The sequence below is a fragment of the Carcharodon carcharias genome, chromosome 22 (assembly GCF_017639515.1).
Source record: "Carcharodon carcharias isolate sCarCar2 chromosome 22, sCarCar2.pri, whole genome shotgun sequence".
NCBI classification, from domain to species: Eukaryota; Metazoa; Chordata; class Chondrichthyes; order Lamniformes; family Lamnidae; genus Carcharodon; species Carcharodon carcharias.
The window spans coordinates 38,378,295-38,397,159 of NC_054488.1; the positions used below are offsets into that span (position 1 = coordinate 38,378,295).

The 18,865-nt window shown below is 44.2% G+C and overlaps 3 non-coding genes across 3 annotated transcripts; all 3 read right to left on the reverse strand.

The window, feature by feature from the left end:
• Positions 1-7,542: 7,542 nt before the first annotated feature.
• trnap-cgg lies at positions 7,543-7,632 on the reverse strand. The gene is given in 2 exon segments: positions 7,543-7,578; positions 7,597-7,632. It is a non-coding gene; the product is annotated as a tRNA-Pro (tRNA).
• A 154-nt stretch (positions 7,633-7,786) lies between these two features.
• On the reverse strand, positions 7,787-7,858 carry trnae-cuc. Its single transcript has one exon. It is a non-coding gene; the product is annotated as a tRNA-Glu (tRNA).
• Positions 7,859-8,068: 210 nt separating this feature from the next.
• Positions 8,069-8,140, reverse strand: trnae-uuc. The gene has a single exon. It is a non-coding gene; the product is annotated as a tRNA-Glu (tRNA).
• Positions 8,141-18,865: the final 10,725 nt, after the last annotated feature.

The following is an 18,865-nucleotide window of genomic DNA, read 5'->3' on the forward strand; positions in this document are numbered from 1 at the left end:
ACTAGACACATGAAGCATGGTATGGGTCTGGGAATGACTACTTGATGAAAAACATGGCTACAGACATTTCAAATGTAGCTCATACAATCTCCTGTGAGCAATTTGATTCAGTTACCCTTTTTTTCTATTTGGTAGTTGTTGTTAACTGATGCTTTTTATTGTATTTCATTCTTCCCTCTGCTTATAAAGTTGTGATTTATTATTGTTTTCATAAGGCAAAATTTGGCCAAACTGATTATCTGCATGTTAGAATTTGACCCCATGTGTGGTGCCTGTTGTACCCATGACGTGCACAATGCTTTTGTATATGTTAGTGGTTCTCCCTGCAGTATCAATCATCATGAGTCGGAGGTTATGCTTGCAAGGCGGTGGCTTATGGGGTGTGAAAGTAAGTGGGAAGAGCACATCTTCAGTTAAAAAATTTGGAAATAAAAATTTTATGTCACCTGGCCAACACAATGAAGCAAATGTTTTTCATTTGTCTCCTGGAAAATAAATGACTGTTGTTGTACATTGCATAGATGAATGTCTCCATAAACTTTGTTTCTGAATTATCAATACAAACAAAGTAAATCATTTATCTAATTGTGTCTCTGTGTATACCTTTCATTTGTCTTGTCCTCTCACTCCCTTCCTCACTCAGGCAACCACTCCTAGAATTAACAAAAAATAAGCACTTGATGATAGTGAAATTTTACCTGGAAAAAATGTGTTTAAGGTTCATCCCCTCCATTTGTTCTCAAATCATTTGGGAAAATGTTTCAAATACTGTTCTAGTTGTGAAAAGGTACAGCACTTGCCCAGTTACACTGGATTGTGCTCCTGCATGCTGGGTGATATTCTCCACTGCACACTGTCAAATTGTGTTTGTGCACTGATGTTTTTTTTATTTTGAATAAAGTTCTGCAATAATTGTCTTCAAGATGGCTGTGAAAATATTCATGACACAAGTTAAGAATTGCAAAGCTATTTTTCTCCACCTCTGATAAAATCACTAAACTGCCTGTAAACTTTGAAATCATAAGTTTAAATATAGATGTTTTTATGCCTATTGGGAACTTGGATCAACATCTACATGGTACATTGGTGGCAAGTGAGGTATTTCTAGCCAGATTTCAAATATCATTCACAGTACAGTTCAGTGGAGTCACAGATGCTGCTTAGGCTCGAACCAACCTCAAGAAATTTGACAACAAAAGGGTTAATGAGGGGCTGCTATAACTATGTGAAAAATGCATTTTTATTAGACTTAATCTGGCTTTTAATTTTCTGTTTCTGGGGACTAGGCAATGCTGATTGTTGAACTAGGAACAGATTGAGGTGAGAATGAAATTGTTGTAAACGGTGAGCGAACTGATGAGGCCATTACAAGATCCCTCTCTGTTCTCCATCATTCTGACACATCAATAGGAGTGAAGTCAAGACGTTGTACACAGCACAACTGGCCCACTAATCTGTTATCACTAAATACAAATGGTTACTAGACTGTGATATGATCAAAATTCTGAGCACTGCTTTTGAGTTCTGCAGTGTAAGTGCTGTCCGCCCATATAAGATTGATGTATGTACCATCCCCCTCTCTTCCGCTGTCACTATCTATCCATTATTACTGCAGAGGATTCGGCTTTTAGCTTAGAGCAATTCAATTGCAAATCAATGTTGTCAATTCTTCCATAGTGTCAGGATATCCATTTGTTTTATTCATCATTAATCAGCTGATCCGCTGTTAGTAGGCCACAATGATCAATAAGTAGTGGTACAATTTTCCTCTATCTAAAACCTGAACTTGGGTTTATTTGTTTTCAAACTAAGAGTGAGCACAATAATTAGTGACATGTTAATGGATCTACACAATATTATTGGTACCGTAAATCTGAGCATGATGTTTCTTGACAAAATAAAATACCAATTCCAATACCATGAGTTGTTATTGATTGTGGATTGGAGGCTAGATGGTGAATGGAGGCAGGGCTTTGGGATTAGAGACTCCCCTGAGGAAATGGAACGTTGGAGATAAAGCCAAACCATCACTGTGTAGTAGCCAATTAGACTTATAGAATCTTTAAGGTGAGATCTAGCCACCACTTGACTATTTCATGAAAAGGGACTTTCCTGTGTATTGAGTAGGGAAGAGGGAAGAAATTAACAAAATACCCTTATGCATGTCAGAAATGCTGGGCTTAATTCCACTGTAGAAAGCCTTTCCTCCTTGAGATGGCAGAAAATCAATCATGGCATTTTATTTCCTTAAATGTTCAACTGATAACTATAACTGAGCAGGGCTAGAGCATTCTGCTGGTGGGATAGCCAGGGATGAACAACATTCAGTGTTGGGAAGCTGACACTGAAAACAGCAAAGCGACCTTTGAGCGTCCAAAGAATTGCACTGTTCATCTAACTCCCTCCACTTGTATGGGATTCTTTGTGTCCTGGTTCATCTTCGCCCTACAAAATGGGCCATGTTTTTTATGTAGACCTTTGGAGCGAAATTTTGTCTGGGTCCGGAAATGTGTTGCATTGCATGAATGGGCAGACTTTGATTTTTTTCTGAGGAAATCCAACTGTCCTCTGCATCCCTGACTCTGAGCCATTTTCCTCTGGCCTTTTTGTGGGTCAGGAACACCTAATGTACAAAACACAAATCCATCCCTGCTGAGAACTTGTTCCACATTTTAAATGGGGACACAATCCGTTAGATTGACAGTTCAAGAAAGTTATTAAAGGATTAGCTATCTTTGCCATGGGATTACAAATACAAGTCAGTTTGATTTTGTAATGGATCAAGTACTTTAGAGGATTTAAATGTTTTGAATGGAAGTGCTTTTGTTACTGTAGTAAATGATATAATGGATTTTCAACCTTTGTTTCATCTCAACATGGCTCCTGAGATCTGCCCATGGGGAATATTGGGTAAGTTGACATGAAGGGTGTAAGGGAAAAGTGGTGAGTGGTTTGGCATAAGTTAGCATGAGTGGGTATTAAGTTGGCTTGCAGGCGATAAGGGGCCAAGGGTGTTGGCATGAGTTGACATTAAGCTGGCATGTATGTATACAGGACTATGTGGGTGGGGCACATGGGTTGGCATAGAGGGTATGAGGACCCATTGGGGGGTGAGTAAGGGCATGGGTTGGTATGAGTTGGCAAGGGAAGTGGGTGGCAGGATTCATGGCGGATGAGAAAGAAAGCCTAATATTTAACAAAATAGCTGGGATGAAGTCCCAGAGAACAAATGCAGGCCTTTTAACCAGCCTTCCTCGACACTCAGCAACCCCTGTGGCCGTCTCCAATCTACGTCCTGGGTGGTGGGTCTGACTGCATTCCTCACTGCCTCCCACCCCACCCAGATTGAAGATGCCACCATTCAGGAGATTTCCTGACCCCTGAAAATGCAGGCCCATTTCTTTGATATGCTTTCTTGTTTGTTTACAAACAGAATAGGCACTTAATGGATTACAACATTTTCTCCCTATGGGTATTTTGTCCAGTATCAATGATAGTGAGTTTGAATTCAGGTTTTTCTTAGGTTGTAGAGGCTTAATGGTTTTCCAATGATTTTAAAATAATTCCCATTGCTTTGCATGATTCCTGAGAGCTGTACATAGATATATGGGGGAATGTGAGGTGGCATGGAGGAATGTCTTGTGACACTGGGGGACCTGAGGGGGCATAGGTAGCATTGGGGGATGTGAGGTGATATGGGGTGGCATGGGGTTGGGTGGGGAGTTAAGGGGTTGAGGGTTGAGGTTTAGCGGGCATTTGAACAAGGTTAGGAGCTGGGCTGCTGTGTTGGAGAACCAAGACAGGCCTCCTAACCGGTTATAACCGCACCCACACACCTCGCACACTCAATCACGGCTTGCAAAATACACTGGACATCCAACCCCTGTGTGAGAAGACAAAAATTCCTTGTAAAGTCACGTATAGGTGTGGTGTGCATTTTGTGGGCTGTGAAAGTGGGCAGGTCAGATTTTCCTGAGCCCAGATGAAAATTCGTCCCCTGGATGATGGAAAAATTGAGAGCTGGGGGGAAGAGGCAAGGGCGGAATCCCAGTTAAGAAGCAGTAATGTCTTTTGCAAATATCATACTCAATGTTGAAAAGATATATCAAATACCAATTTTGTGTTCTTTTTATAATTCAAAAAGAATGATAAGATCAGGATTCTCACGTCGAAAGAGCGATAAGGTTGCTCCTCAAAAACAGCTATGGGCTTCTCTCAGTGGGTGAGTGCATCATGTGGTGTGATGTGAGGCTCATCCCCATCAGGCAGGGTGATTCCACGTTTGGACCCTTGTGTCTGAGAAGCAGTTACAGATGGGGTAGCAGTAGGAGTGATCCAATTGCCCTCGGCATCCCTGAAGTATGAAGCTAAAGCATTAAGCAGGATTCCTCTTTCTGATTGATACTCAGTAACCACTGATGGAAATCCATCAGCGTGGATGGTCCATGAGGCCAATGCCGCTCTGGGTTGTGATGTGCAAGGGAATTGAATACCCTTCTGCCACTCACTGTTGAGGCTGCTGTGCCATGTTGCCCTAGTGTAGTTGCTGTTTATATGAGAGAGGGTGTCAGTGTAACACTTGGGATAGTGGTGTGGATGGGAGTGGCGGTGAGACGGCCTAAGAACCATTAGGGAAACAGAAGTAACCATATTATCACAAAGGAACACCATGATATTTCACCAATATCCTTACATGTGATCTTAAACAAAGGTATTTGCTTCCCACAAACTACTACTGGCCAGGGCAGTTCATTCTTTGCTGTTTTAAAAATTACATTATCTCCAAATTTAAAACCTACCGAGTTCTGCATGTGTATGTCTTAAAGCAACTACCGCAGACAATTTGGGGAATTTTTTTTCTGTGGAGCTTGGAGCAGCTTTAATGCCTCTTTAACTTAATTATTCTAGCTAGGTTCCATGTTAAAAGACCTGGAAGTTTAAGTCAGTGAGTTGCTCCAAAACTGTGAACAACCTTCTGGATTGAATGTAAATGAGGCCTAACCAACTAATGTGGTTTGTGCCTCGAACCACTTCTATCATGTGCTAGCTCCAATTGTCTCCTGCTCAATGGAAACGATCTCTTCAAATTCGATGCCAAAGCTGGAAATAGTGTCTTCATCCATTTTTCAATGAGGTTTGTTTCCTAAATCATCCTTGAATTTGGGCAGAGTCATCCCAGATTTGCACAAAGTCTGGTAGCGGGCAAGAAAAAGAACGTTTTACCCGCAGTGGTGGGTTTACACGCTATATTGTCTCATTCCTGGCACCTCATTAATAATGCATTCCCGGGAAACATGCCAGATCGCTAACGGGGTGGCTTCCAATTTGCCTGCCCCACCGTCACCCCAGGCCTTCAGTAATCTGGGCGTCATATTTAAAGGGCGCCCCTGCACAGAGCTCTCTCTCTCTAAGGCATCAGAAGCTGCTGCAAAGCCATGGCTGCCAAAGGGAGGAAACATGCTGCCCCCAAATTTAGCGACACCTCCCTGTGGCACCTACTGGACACAATGGAGGCCCACCATGAAGTCCTATACCCCCGGTCTGGGCAAAGACCAGCAAACAAGGTCACCAATCCAGCATGGGAGGCAGTGGCAGCAGTGGTCAGCACCAAGGCCCTGCAAAAGAGGACAGCCAAAAGAGGATGAACAATCTACTCTGTTCTGCTAGAGTAAGTCACTCTTCTCTTCACTCTCAACTCACGCACTCACAAACCCATCACACATCCACGGGGTCTCACTCACTGCCAGTTCAAGCGATGTCACCATTCACTCTCACACACGCACTTTCATGTGTCCTGCTTGGCTGGCGTCCTGCTTACACTCTCTCCATCAGTCTTCATGCAGGACAAGTTGGCACACAACAATAGAGAGAGGTCGCAGACTGGTTGAGGAATGCCTGACATCAAGTTCCTCACAGACTTTGAAAATACAATCATCCAGGTGGCCGGTGACAATCTGGACGGTTTCTGCACCGATGGTTCTCAATCAAGTGAGGATCCAGCAGTGCAACACCCATCAGACCACCATGCTGTGAGTCACTTCCCCTGTTCCGCAGTCCCCCTGCCATGCACTAATTATCTCTCCTTGCTTTCGCAGACACACCTGGGAAGCAGCCAAGGGAGTCCACAACCCAGGTCCTCGATTCAAGCCCCGAAGATACCTCGGAAGTAGAATCTGATGGCACCCTAATTGAAGATCTGTCACAGTGCTCACCCACACCCTCCACCAGTGCAGAGATACACACCTCAGTGGGACTTCGTTCTAGAGTACCCTCGGGTTCACAATCTGGTGAGCACATTGCACTGTCTAATCCACAGCAGGCGGCAGCAGGGACTTCCCAGGTTTTCAGCACTTGGAGGATTGCTGGAGGGCAGAAATCTGCGGAGTCCGAATTGGATCAGGAGCCTTCAGTCTCACTCATGCCTCAGTTGCTGGAGCTGCAAGGGCAAGCTCGGGAGGATCAGGAAGGAATATCTGCTGCACTCGTCAGTTTGCAAGGCACGATGGAGGAGTCCGTCCACCTTCAGTCAGAGGTGATAGCGCCAGCATGCCAATTCACCAAGGTCAACACTGGTAGCATGGCGGCCGCCATGGAGACTTTGGTCCAGGACATCGTTCCTGCACTGCTGCACAGGCTGAACTCTATCGCTGATGCCATAGTTGGCCTCCAACAGTATCAAAGTGAGAGGGGTGCGGGGCTATTTGATCTCACTCCAGCTTCCCCTTCTCCTCAAGAAGTCAGCCACGGGCTCGGGCATTCATAGGGAGGAGGATCAGCAGGTGCACAGCCCAGGGTCATCCACCCAGGTGACTCTGGGAGTGACTGGCCCATCCAATTCCCCTCTCCCTGTGACCCCAGCAGCTTTAGCTCCACAGGTCAAGGAGGGCACCACTGCCACACAGCAGGACCCCGAAAGCAAGGTGCCCTCCAGAGGACACCTGCCAAGGTCACAGATAGGGAGTAGCAGTCAGCAGGCCACCTCCACTTCTGCTGTGGATGTCCGGGGAGCACCAAGACATAGCGGCAGGGTTAGAAAGGTTAAGAAGATGTAACTCTTTCGAGTACAAACCCGTTTCCATCTGTATTCAGATGAAGTTACATTGTTTTCATAGTTTTTGCCATTGTGAGATTTGAACTCTTGATCTTAGGGTTACAAACCCAGTACCATAACCACTTGGCCATTTAGGCCAAGCCGTTAAGAAGATGTAACTCTTTCGAGTACAAACACATTTCCTTCTGTTTCCAGATGAAGTTACATTGTTTCATAGTTTGCCATTGTGAGATTTGAACTCTTGATCTTGGGGTTACAAACCCAGTACCATAACCACTTGGCTATTTAGGCCAAGCCCCCTAACAGGGTTGTGGTGAAACTGTAACTCTTTCGAGTACAAACCCGTTTCCATCTATTTCAGATGAAGTTACATTGTTTCATAGTTTGCCATTGTGAGATTTGAACTCTTGATCTTAGGGTTACAAACCCAGTACCATAACCACTTGGCTATTTAGGCCAAGCAAACATGCATCACAAGTGGTAACACACAAGGGCTCGTCCGGGATTTGAACCCGGGACCTCTCGCACAATCATTTAACGAAAATCCCGAAGCAAGAATCATACCTCTAGACCAACGAGCCTTACACTTAAACACATTTCCATCTGTTTCTATTCAGATGAAATTACATTGTTTCATTGTTTGCCATTGTGAGATTTGAACTCTTGATCTTGGGGTTACAAGCCCAGTACCATAACCACTTGGCTATCATACCAGAACTCTTCTATAAATCAACATTCCCTGACCAGGAATCGAACCCAGGCCGCAGCGGTGAGAGTGCTGAATCCTAACCACTAGACCACCAGGGAGGTTTTTAAAAGTCCATGTTCCACAGCAACTCAGGCTCCCTGAGTAACTAACTGTAACTCTTTCAAGTACAAATCTGTTTCAGATGAAGTTACATTGTTTGCCATTGTGAGATTTGAACTCTCAATTTTGGGGTTACAAACCCAGTACCATAACCACTTGGCTATTTAAGCCAAGCTAAATAGAAAGTGATCACACTCAACAAACATTAATTCCCTGACCGGGAAACGAACCCGGGGCGCGGGGGTGAAAGCACCGAATCCTAACCACTAGACCACCAGGGAATCTATATGTAACTCTTTAGAGTACAAACACGTTTCCATCTGTTTCAGATGAAGTTACATTGTTTCATAGTTTGCCATTGTGAGATTTGAACTCTTGATACTCTTTCGAGTACAAACCTGTTTCCATCTGTTTCAGATGAAAATCCACTTCCATCTGTTTCAGATGAAGTTACATTGTTTCATAGTTTTGCCATTGTGAGATTTGAACTCTTGATCTTGGGGTTACAAACCCGGTACCATAACCACTTGGCTAGTTAGGCCAAGTAAAATCCACTTCCATCTGTTTCAGATGAAGTTACATTGTTTCATAGTTTTGCCATTGTGAGATTTGAACTCTTGATCTTAGGGTTACAAACCCAGTACCATAACCACTTGGCCATTTAGGCCAAGCCGTTAAGAAGATGTAGTTGCACAGCCTGGGCATGGGTGTCAATCACTTGCACATAAGGTTCACTATTGTAAATAAACTCCCAAGAATGTCTCCCTGCCTATGGCTCATTGTTTTGATGAGCAGTGTTCATGTCACTCAGATGTAAAACCTTAGTTCCTGCACAAGATAAAAGCAGGTGTCTCGGTCCAGGGCCTCTTCCCTGTGCAGTGTGTAACCTTCAGACCAAAGTGATGGTCTGGCTTCACACTCACTGACACATTACTGATGCCTGCACCTCGATGGTGCTTGTCATTGCTGCCAGAATGCCGTGGGCAGGTGTCACAGAGTTCCGTCATTCTCTTTTTGTTCTCTCAGCACCTTTGAGGTGCGGCTGACCCCGCCACCCCTGCCCCCCCACCCGCCCCCGCCACATCTCTTCAGCATCTGACCGGTGTTGCTGTGCTCCTGAAGGGGTCAGGTGCTGAAGACTGACAAAGGATCAGGTGCATTTAAAGTTTCACGGCTGCATCTCCATGATATGACCCTGATCACAGAGCACAAGCGAGCTGCCCTCAGCCAGACAGGAGTCAGATGTTCACAGTGGCAATGTGAAGATCTATGGAGTGTCCTCACTGCATGTTGTCATCATCCTCCTGCATTCTAGCGACTATTAGGACCTTCTCTGCGTCTCCATCACATGAGCCTGAGCACTCAGGGTATGTGCGCTGCCATCAACCACATAGGAGTCATTCACAGATGCAAGGTAAGGATGTCAGGTCTGTCCTCATTGCATCTCGTCATCATCCTCTACGAAACTTGCGGCTACCAGGGCCTCCTGAGCATGCCTGCCTTGTCTGGCCAGTGTGATGGCCTCATCACCAGCATCCTCGCCTTCGGAGACATCATCATCATCATCCCCTTTGACATCCTCCTCATCGGAAGAGACGTGCTGCTCTTCCATCTCCTTCTTAGTCACATCCTCCCCCTGTTGTAGTTCCAGGTTGTGGAATGTGCAGCAAGCAATGATGATGTGCAGCACCCTCTGGGGACCTATAATTAGCCGCGTCCTCTGTGGGTGGCCCTTGTCTCCGAAGAGCCAACCCTGTAGCCTCTGTGGACCCTGGAAGGTGTCAGGGATATGAGACCTCTTAAGGATGTCAGAGTCGTGGACGTTCCCTGGGAACCGTGCGCACACCTGCAGTACGCATCTGTGATGGTCGCACACCAGCTGAGCATTCGGCGCAAGGAAGCCCTTGTGGTTGATGTAGTTGACTGCTTGTTGCCATAGAGATCTAAGTGCCATGTGAGTGCAATCGATGGGACCCTGCACATGTGGAAAACCTGGGATCTGCGCAAATCCCGACACTCTTGCTTCCTGGCATTCCTGATCCAGGGCAAAATGCGAAAAGTTCTGTGCCTTTCCAAAGATGGTGTCCATGACCTCCTGGATACATTTGGGCATGAAGGCTTGTGAGATCCCACAAAGGTCACCTGTGGAGCCCTGAAAGTAGCCACTGGTGTAAAAATTGAGCACCATGGTCACTTTGATGACCACTGGTAGTGGATGCCCTCCATGTCCCTATAATGCCAAATCCTGCAGCAGGTGGCATATGAGACGGACCAGTTGCCTAGACATGCGCAGTGTTCGGAAACACTGGTGTTCGGCCATCTGCAGGAATGACAAGTGCCGTCTATAGACCCTGGGTCTAGTGAGGTGCCTATGAGTGACAGCTCGCTGTGGATCTTCAGCTGTGGGCACAGCAGGGCCTGCTGCTCCTTCATCTCGAGGGAGGTGGAGCTCCCTTTGCCAAGCCAGGTGCCTCTGTCATTCTCTTCTTCTTGTCTGGTCTCTGAAAGCCATGAGGCATACCGTTAAATCACCAGGCTCCATAATCCTGATGTTCTCCTCCTGTAGAATCAGAGAGAGGTGCGTGGGTTAGTAAAGATGTACTAAGAACCTCTCTTGGTCCAGTCTGAAGGCCCCTTCACACATGCAGGAGAGTGCTGGACACCACTTGGATGGCCAGTGTGTAGTGCGCTCATTGGTTGTCCAAACCCCCCCATCCCCCACACTCTGCTCTACTCCACGTGACTGACAGGTGGCAGCTTCAGCCACTGGACTGCATGCTGTGCTCTCAGCTCAGGCGCATGCATTCTCCTAACCTGTACTGCAAGGCTGCTCTGTTAGGTTCAACCATGATGGACACTGGCCCAAACCTTAATAAAGACATTGCAAGGGGCTGTGAGGCTTCCACCAGTGTCTGCACCATGGCCATCTTTCGCAAGGAGATTGTCTGACTTGTCCAGTTGACAGTTGCTCTGCTGCTCCCTAAAACGCACATTAATTTGCAGTGTGTGCCTGAGCGATGAAAATGCCTGGAGCATTTGGCGGCACTTTCATGTTTTTGCACTGCTCGAGTGAGCAGAAAAACTTCAGAGGTCCAACTTCAAGCACATCAATGGAACTGCTGCTGAACAGTCTCAGCTGCGGAAGAATGCTCACTATTGACAAGCCTTTCCAAGTGCATGGCCGATTCTCTTGCACCCGCCCCCACCTCTCACCCCAAACACCCCCGCCCCCCACCACAAACCCCCCCACCCCCCAGCATCTGCTTGAGATTACCATGGCCAGGATTTTACGGCCCCTCCCGCCTGTGGGATATTACGGTCCTGCTGAACTGAATGGAGATTTCAATTGCTGGCTGCATAGGCCGGGGTGGTGGGGAGACACACCATGGAGGGCTATAACATCCTGGCCAATGTCAGGTATGAACAGTCCAATTCCTGCGTCATGAAAGAATTCTTGCATGTCTGGTATCATGTGCAGCATTGCTTGTTATGTAGAACAGAGCTGGGACTACATAGAGATGAACCATGTGTAGTCATATCTTGGGTTGGATTTAATGCAGGCTGTCATGCCGGGCACCATTGCAACCAGGTCCACTTAGCCATAGGAGAGACCCTGGTGGCTGCAAAACCTCCCGTGATTAAGTCAGAAAGCGGAAGTGGTTGATGCCGGCAATGTGTCAAGTAGACTCATTAATGAGCCAATTGACACCCATCATCCCTGAGCCCACTGCAATTCAGTGGTGGCTCAGGGATTAAATGGGAGCTGCAGTGCTTTCCCATGCTTCCGAACTGAAGGCTCTCCAGCTAACACTGTTGGGTTTGTCAGCAACTCCCAGGAGGCTTTGTGCCCGACCTAGGCTCCCAGCATCAGAAAGAGGGCTAATAACCACCCCCCAATGCCCTTGACTCCAAAACTCCCCTTCTCAACCCCTCCTCAAGAACCCTGTCGGGCCACCTAAATCCCTTTTTCTGCTATAAAAGAATGTTATTCTTTTTGGATTTCACTCTATTTGTCAGTAATCAAGTGCATTGTTAGAGATGTAAATATTTGACAAAGCTTATTTAAAGTTGAAAGGCTTTTTGAGACAAATGGGCTTCAGTCTTCAGATCTAAATGAATCTTTTGTAGACGTGTGAAACCAGTTCAATCTCTAGTGACACCCACGCAAAGCAGTACATTTGACTAGAGATACCTTTACAGATGTTAGGACCTAACAGAGAAACAGAATACAAGAAAGGGGAGGAAAACTGGGCAAAACCTCAAAAGAAGCCAAAGATAAAAAGTAATGGAAAATTCAAACAAAGGATCATTGGTGTTCCTCAGTGTCCTTCTCAAGGAGAAAAGCTGGAGAGAATTAATGAGTGAAGAATAGAGACTTGGAGCTACAGACTAAAACAAAAGCAACATAAACACGGAATAGAGATCAAAATAGTATGTCAGAAGGAAAGTTTTTTATAATTAATTTGAATATTTGTTACATAGTTAAAGGGCTGGACTCACAAGCAAAGAAATTGCAATTCACTTCCTGCCCAACTCTATTGCAATCAAACTATTTTCCAAACCATTTCAGGAACAGTACATTGTCATCATTAAAGTCCACATGTCTAATCTGTGACAAATTCACTGTTGTTAATTTCCACAGCACTATCTTGTTTCCATGTATAGCAATTGAGTCTATTGGAAACTCTCTGGCTAGGCAGCCACAGCCATTTTCCCTTTGCAACTTGGTGGCTGGAATTGCAAGCCACGTTCTGCCCTCTGAACCACTCCACCTCAGACCCTTGGCTGTTGAAATGCTCTCTTGCTGTTGTAAAAGTTCTCCCAATGTCACACCTATTAAAGTGCACCCAATCCCTTTCCTACGACCTCCCACTGCTCCCTGAGTGCTTCTACATTCTGAAATTCCATATCTACTATGGTCCTCTGGTTTAGTCTTTGGAACACGCAAGCAAATGTTAATATTGAAAGATTGATCATTAATAAGTGCATTTTGATGTACAACAGAATCAAATTAAGTATTTATAAAAAATGATGGGCTTTGGTCTTGGTCATCGTCAAAACTGCAAATGCCCTCCCCAGCATTTTTTTGAAATTTCATTTTAGCTTTCATTTGTCAATTCCTTAGGTACCATGCCACAAAGCTTTTCTTAGTAATACATTCATACTCCTCTCACTATTGTCCATCAGCTGGTAATGATATATACTGTCAGGCTGCATTTGTGTCCCTATTATTTGCCCTCGTTCCCTATCAAGAAATACCTCACCACGTTGCCTCCCATGATAGCTCCTCTGTGATGAAGCACTTTCTGGGAAATTATAGATGGGCACCCATGTCTCATCATGTAGAGAAGAAGCCCATTTTTTACTTTGGTCCACTCTGTCACAGCTCATCCTGTGGATGGAATCACCTTAGATTTGCACTAAGTGCGGTAGTGGGTGGGTAAAACAACATTCGGGTTTTCATACTATATTGCTCCAATCCCGCCACATTATTTATGCATTCCTGGGAAACACGCCTGCCATCACATCACCGCTTCATCACACTGGGCACCATATTTAAAGTCCAGTTGCGTGCACATCTTAGTGCTTCCAGTCCAGGGCTACTGAAGGGAAGATGTTCCCAAAAAACGAAATGACTGCAGCCCCAGGTTTAGTAATGCGTCACTGAAATGCCAGTTCGACGCCATGGAAGCCTGCCTGATGTCTTCTATCCCTGCTCTGGTCACAGGGTGGGCAGCAGCATCATCAATCTAGCATGGGGGGATGGTGGTAGTGGTGGTCAATGCCAATGCTGCACAGAAGAGGTTTGCCATCCAATGCAGATAGAGGATGAATGATCTCATCTGTGCAGCCAGGATATGGCAACCATCTCATCTCTCTAAGCTCACACACTCAAGCCCATCACGCATTCACTGGCATCTCACTCATTGCCAGCTCAGCTCAAAGGACATCACCACCCATTCTCACACACATACCCTCACATGCCCATCTGGCCTCAACTCCTCTGGAGACTGCCTCCTCAGCCCTCATCATATTGAGGCCACTTGTACAGATCAGCATGTGTCCCCACAAACACCCTGGGATATCCTTCTTCCCCAGTATAGCCCTCACCCTGCAGCTTCTTCACTCGCCTGAGGCCACTTCTCCCCCTTCCCCAAGCAAGACCTTGTCCTGCAGCCGTTGAAAAGCCATGGCTGATCTGGTAGGTAGAAACCTACCTGTGAGCACCCCCCGGAGTGACGTGACGCTGTCTGTGAAGCCTGGCACTGATGACTGTGAGTGCTGACTGAAGCAAAGTAGGCAAACAAACCTTGAAGTCCTGAATAAAGTGCAATCCGTCAGGTGCACGTCACTTGTGTGCTGTTGTGAAACATGTCGGCATGTTTTCCCTCCAATGTAGGCGGATGATCCAGCGGGGGGATGAGTCTGGCGGGCTGGCCTTATAATAATGCGCTAATATATTACAATAAGGTTCCTGATGGCGGGAAATGTGGCCCGCAATCAGCGGGCAGAGCGGACAATCGCAAACTGGTTTCACGCTGTCGTGAAACCGATTACGCCATATTGTCCGCTCACACCACCGAACATGTCTGACACCTGCGGGCATGAAAAATCCCGGCCTGTACTTTCCTTCCTCTAGAATTCTATACATGAGAAAGATCATATTCTATTGGCTTCCTAGTCTCTTTGAGGTGAATCATTTGATTTCTCTGTTCTCCATTTTCTAACTGTAAAATTTCAATTACAATTTTCTGGCATCCACAAGATATTACCTCATTAAAGTGAAATGTAAAAATTGTTTTAAGCCGAACATTATGCAATTGAAAAGTATTTCAGTGATAACTTATCAAATTTTAATTTGCCTGTTTTATTTAAAATATAACTGATAAATTAGAAAGATTCATAACCTGTGTTTTGAAACATCGGTTTTTCCATTTATGTGATAAACTTGTGTAACTCTTGAACTGTGGGACTTCTGCTTATTTTTCATAAACTATTTTTTACTTTTGTGGGACATGAGCATCACTGGCAAGGGCAGCATTTATTGCCCATCCCTAATTGCCCTTAAACTGAGTAGCTTGCTTCAGAGGGCAGTTAAGAGTCTAATGTAGGCCAGACTGGGTAAAGATGGTAGATTTCCTTTCCTAAAGGGTATTGGTGACCTAGATGGGTTTTTATGACAATCGATGGTTTCATGGTCACCATTACTGACATTAGTTTTGTATTCCAGATTTTTAAAAATTAATTGAAGTTAAGTTCCACCAGCTGCCATGTTGGGATTCAAACCTGTGTCCCCAGGGCATTAGCCTAGACCTCTGGATTATTAGTCCAGTGGCATTGCCACTGTGTCACCGTCTTCCCTTCTTAGCTTATAGCAACTGCAAACCCAATTATAAAACCAAGAATTTTGAGTCATTTTTGTTACTAGTATCTGTTTTGAGATTGGGATTGGAAATGGCCAATACACTATTACTTAACTAATTTGTCCATTTATGGGGTACAGGAATCCATTTGCAGTTGAAATAAACATTTTAGCAGTGATCACCTTCAAAACATTGGGGCTTTGTAGAATTATCAGTCTAATTGAAAGTGCTTGAAGCATTCTGTGTACACCTGCAAATAGACACAATGATAAGGAAGACTAAAGGGAAGGTTTGACTTTATCAAAACAAATGTTTTGATTTTGTGATTAGTGTAAAACATATACATCATGTTGAAAAGTATCTAATAATGACTACAGCACAGAATTTTGGGAATGTGCTGGGGGTGGAAGATGGGATGCAATGCAGTGGAAAAATTAATTGCTGGCATCCAAATAGAGTTTATGGTAATCACTTAAGATCCCAAGTGTTTGTATTCAGGGTGATTATGATTCTGTTGACCCTTTTAGTTTCAACAAAAGGTCAGTGAACTCTCACCTAATTAATTCTTTAAGTGGCTATGCTTCTGTTTTCCATTAATGGTCAGTTTCAAACAGGTGTCTTGCAAATGCTAAGCATTGAGTAAGGAGACAGTGACATATGTGCTCACTAGTGTTTGCGAGAAGACTCGAACTAGACATTCTAACTGAGACAAAAACAAAAAAACTGCGGATGCTGGAAATCCAAAACAAAAACAGAATTACCTGGAAAAACTCAGCAGTGTCGAAGGGTCATGAGGACTCGAAACGTCAACTCTTTTCTTCTCCGCCGATGCTGCCAGACCTGCTGAGTTTTTCCAGGTAATTCTGTTTTTATTCTAACTGAGACTATGGTCCAGATTTTTGTGGAGCTGGGCAACTCTGGAGGCCTTTAAAAATCGTGGGCAGGGCCCAGATGCTGATGTCCTGCTCTCATTTCCAGTAGATCCCATTTTTGTGGAAAGGTGGAAGGGAGTGGGGTGTGAATCACATAGGCAGAAAACCTGAACTCAACACAGTCATTTAAAATTAGTGCTGAGTTGAAACAGATCCCATTTTCACTATTCCTAGGGCCTTAACTTGCATTGTATATTTATGGAGGAGGTGCAAATGTTTGTGAAGGGCAGATAAGGTATGTTTAAGCATCATGATCTGAGGTTATTTAAATCTCTGGTCCTTTAGAAATGAAAAAAAAAAGGCTGCAGCTGACCGAGGTAAAAGAAAAATCTGCAATTAGAGTGGATTGATTGACAGGCCATCTGGTATAGCTAGAAAAATAACTAGCCATCTGTTCCTGCAGTCTCAATAGACTTCATTGTTGACAATTCCCAAGAGCTGATTTTACAGCCAAGCCCATTATAATATTAGCTGAATTTCAAAGGCTCCAAAACCACCTTTCTCTGCAGGAGGCTGAGTTCACATTTTGAGTGACAGTTTTAAGAGACTATTAAAGGATTGACTATCTTTGATATGGCTAGTAAATAGAAATATGTTTGTTTTTATAGCAGACTGACTTCTAGAGGGGATCAAAATCCTAGAATGTGTTTCACCAATGAAATTTTTTTCTGTATCAAGTGTGAATGAGTGAGACCTCTCGTAGATTTATTAGAAGTTAATTTTTTTCATCTCCACATGACTTCTGACATCTGCCCATTGCGGATACTGGGTAAGTGGCTATGGAGGTGTCATGGGGGTATGAGGTGGCATGGGGATATGAGGAAACATGGAGGTGACATGGGGGTATGAGGGGGCATGAGAGGTTGGCGGGGATGAGGGCCTTAACAGCCTTTATAGAAATAGGCCGGTCTCAGAGAACCGAGGCGGGTCTCCTTAGCAGCCCTTCTTGACACTCATTTGCCTATGTGGCCACCTCTAAACTGCCCTTGGAGATGACAGTCCCAACCCGATCATGCCCCTGCCCCCCCCTCCCCCCCAACCCCCAGTGTGAAAATCGCTGCATGCGGAGACATCTCTGTGGTGATGGGTATGTCAAGATGGGACATTTCCAACTTGAGCTTCCCACCTCGATGACAAAAATCCGCTCTAGATTTATGCTTACTTGAAAATTTGTGAGAGATAATGCCCCAGGATTTAATCAGCCAATTATTATATTAATTTTTATCTTATTCTGATTGTATACATGATACTGTCTCGTAACAAATACTGTATTGGTACGATTGTGGAGGGGGGAGGTCTCCTTTCACAAAACTGAAAGATAAGAAAAATGTAGGAAGTTGACTGTGTAAAATTAATGCTGAGTCTTTCCCCAACCTAATAAAGTGAGATGAAAGTATATTTGTTGGATCACTGATTCAAGCATTATTCAAATATGTGGTGTTTGATTTTATAAAGGTACCTTGTTTCAGCTTCCTACTGGAAGCTTAGAATGAATGCACTGTATTATTTTTCACATTAAGCTTCAATTTTGTTGATGGACAATTCTGCCCTTGAAGAAAAAATGAACTATGTAACTTTTCAGAAAACATACAGTAAGCTATCAGCACGTTTAGGTTGTGTAAATTTGCTGGAATCCGATATTACCTTGCAGGATTTGGCACACTTACAATTCTCTAGAGGGAATTTTGTGTCAAGTTTACTGCAAGCTGATATTACCTTGCAGAATTCATAAAGTTTCCAATTCTTCAACTGGGAGACTGTCCATCTTGTACTTTGCTACAGTGTGAAGAAAGATCTCAGATGATGCAAGGCTTTTTGGGAGGTGCACTTTTGACCTTTGTCAAAAGAATGTAAACTAAAAAGCCACTCATGACATTGTTTTGACTGATTATAAACAGCCCCTGAGATAACTTCATTACACTTTTACGATCAAATAGTGTACTTTCAGTGCTGTATGTACTTTAATGTTTAGTGGTGCAGATTATTTTGTATTAAGATAAGACTTACTGTTGATTTAGATCAGAAAATGCTGGAAACATTTAGCGGTCCATCAACATCTGTAGAGAGAAGTAAACTAATGCAACTGTGCAAATATGGAATGAATATTCTTTTACTTCATTTGTAAATGGCACTTAGAGGTCAGTGGACCAGCTATTTGACATAGTCCAGTTTTCAGAGGTCAGGTTTATACTGCTTCCTGAATTGGTACTAGTAGAGCATAAACCTACGACAGGAGCAGATTAGGTTGAGAGGAACTGTTTTTTGCTGTTTGGGGAGATAAGGTGCACAGGGCATAGTCTAAATATTAGAACCAAAAAATTCAGAAGTGGGATAAGAAAACAATTATACATGCAAATTGTTGGTAGAAGTTTGGAACTCTCTTCCACAAATGTTAATTGATGATTTACCGATTGTTATCTGTCAATCCTAGACTTAAAATGCTTTGTTAGCCACAAATGTATTCAGGAATATGAGGCAAAGGTGAGTATATAGAGTTAGGTCACAGATCAGCCATGATCTCATTGAATACTGAACAGGCTTGATGGGCTAAATGGCCTTTTGCTGTTCCTACTCTTGAACTAACCATCCTGATCTTATTATAGCTAATGTTCCAGTATTGGTACTGATGTGTTATCTGTATCTGCGCATGCACAAAATGAAAGTGAGAAATAAAATAGACATTATAGTCGCCCCATTGAGTCCCAGTTGC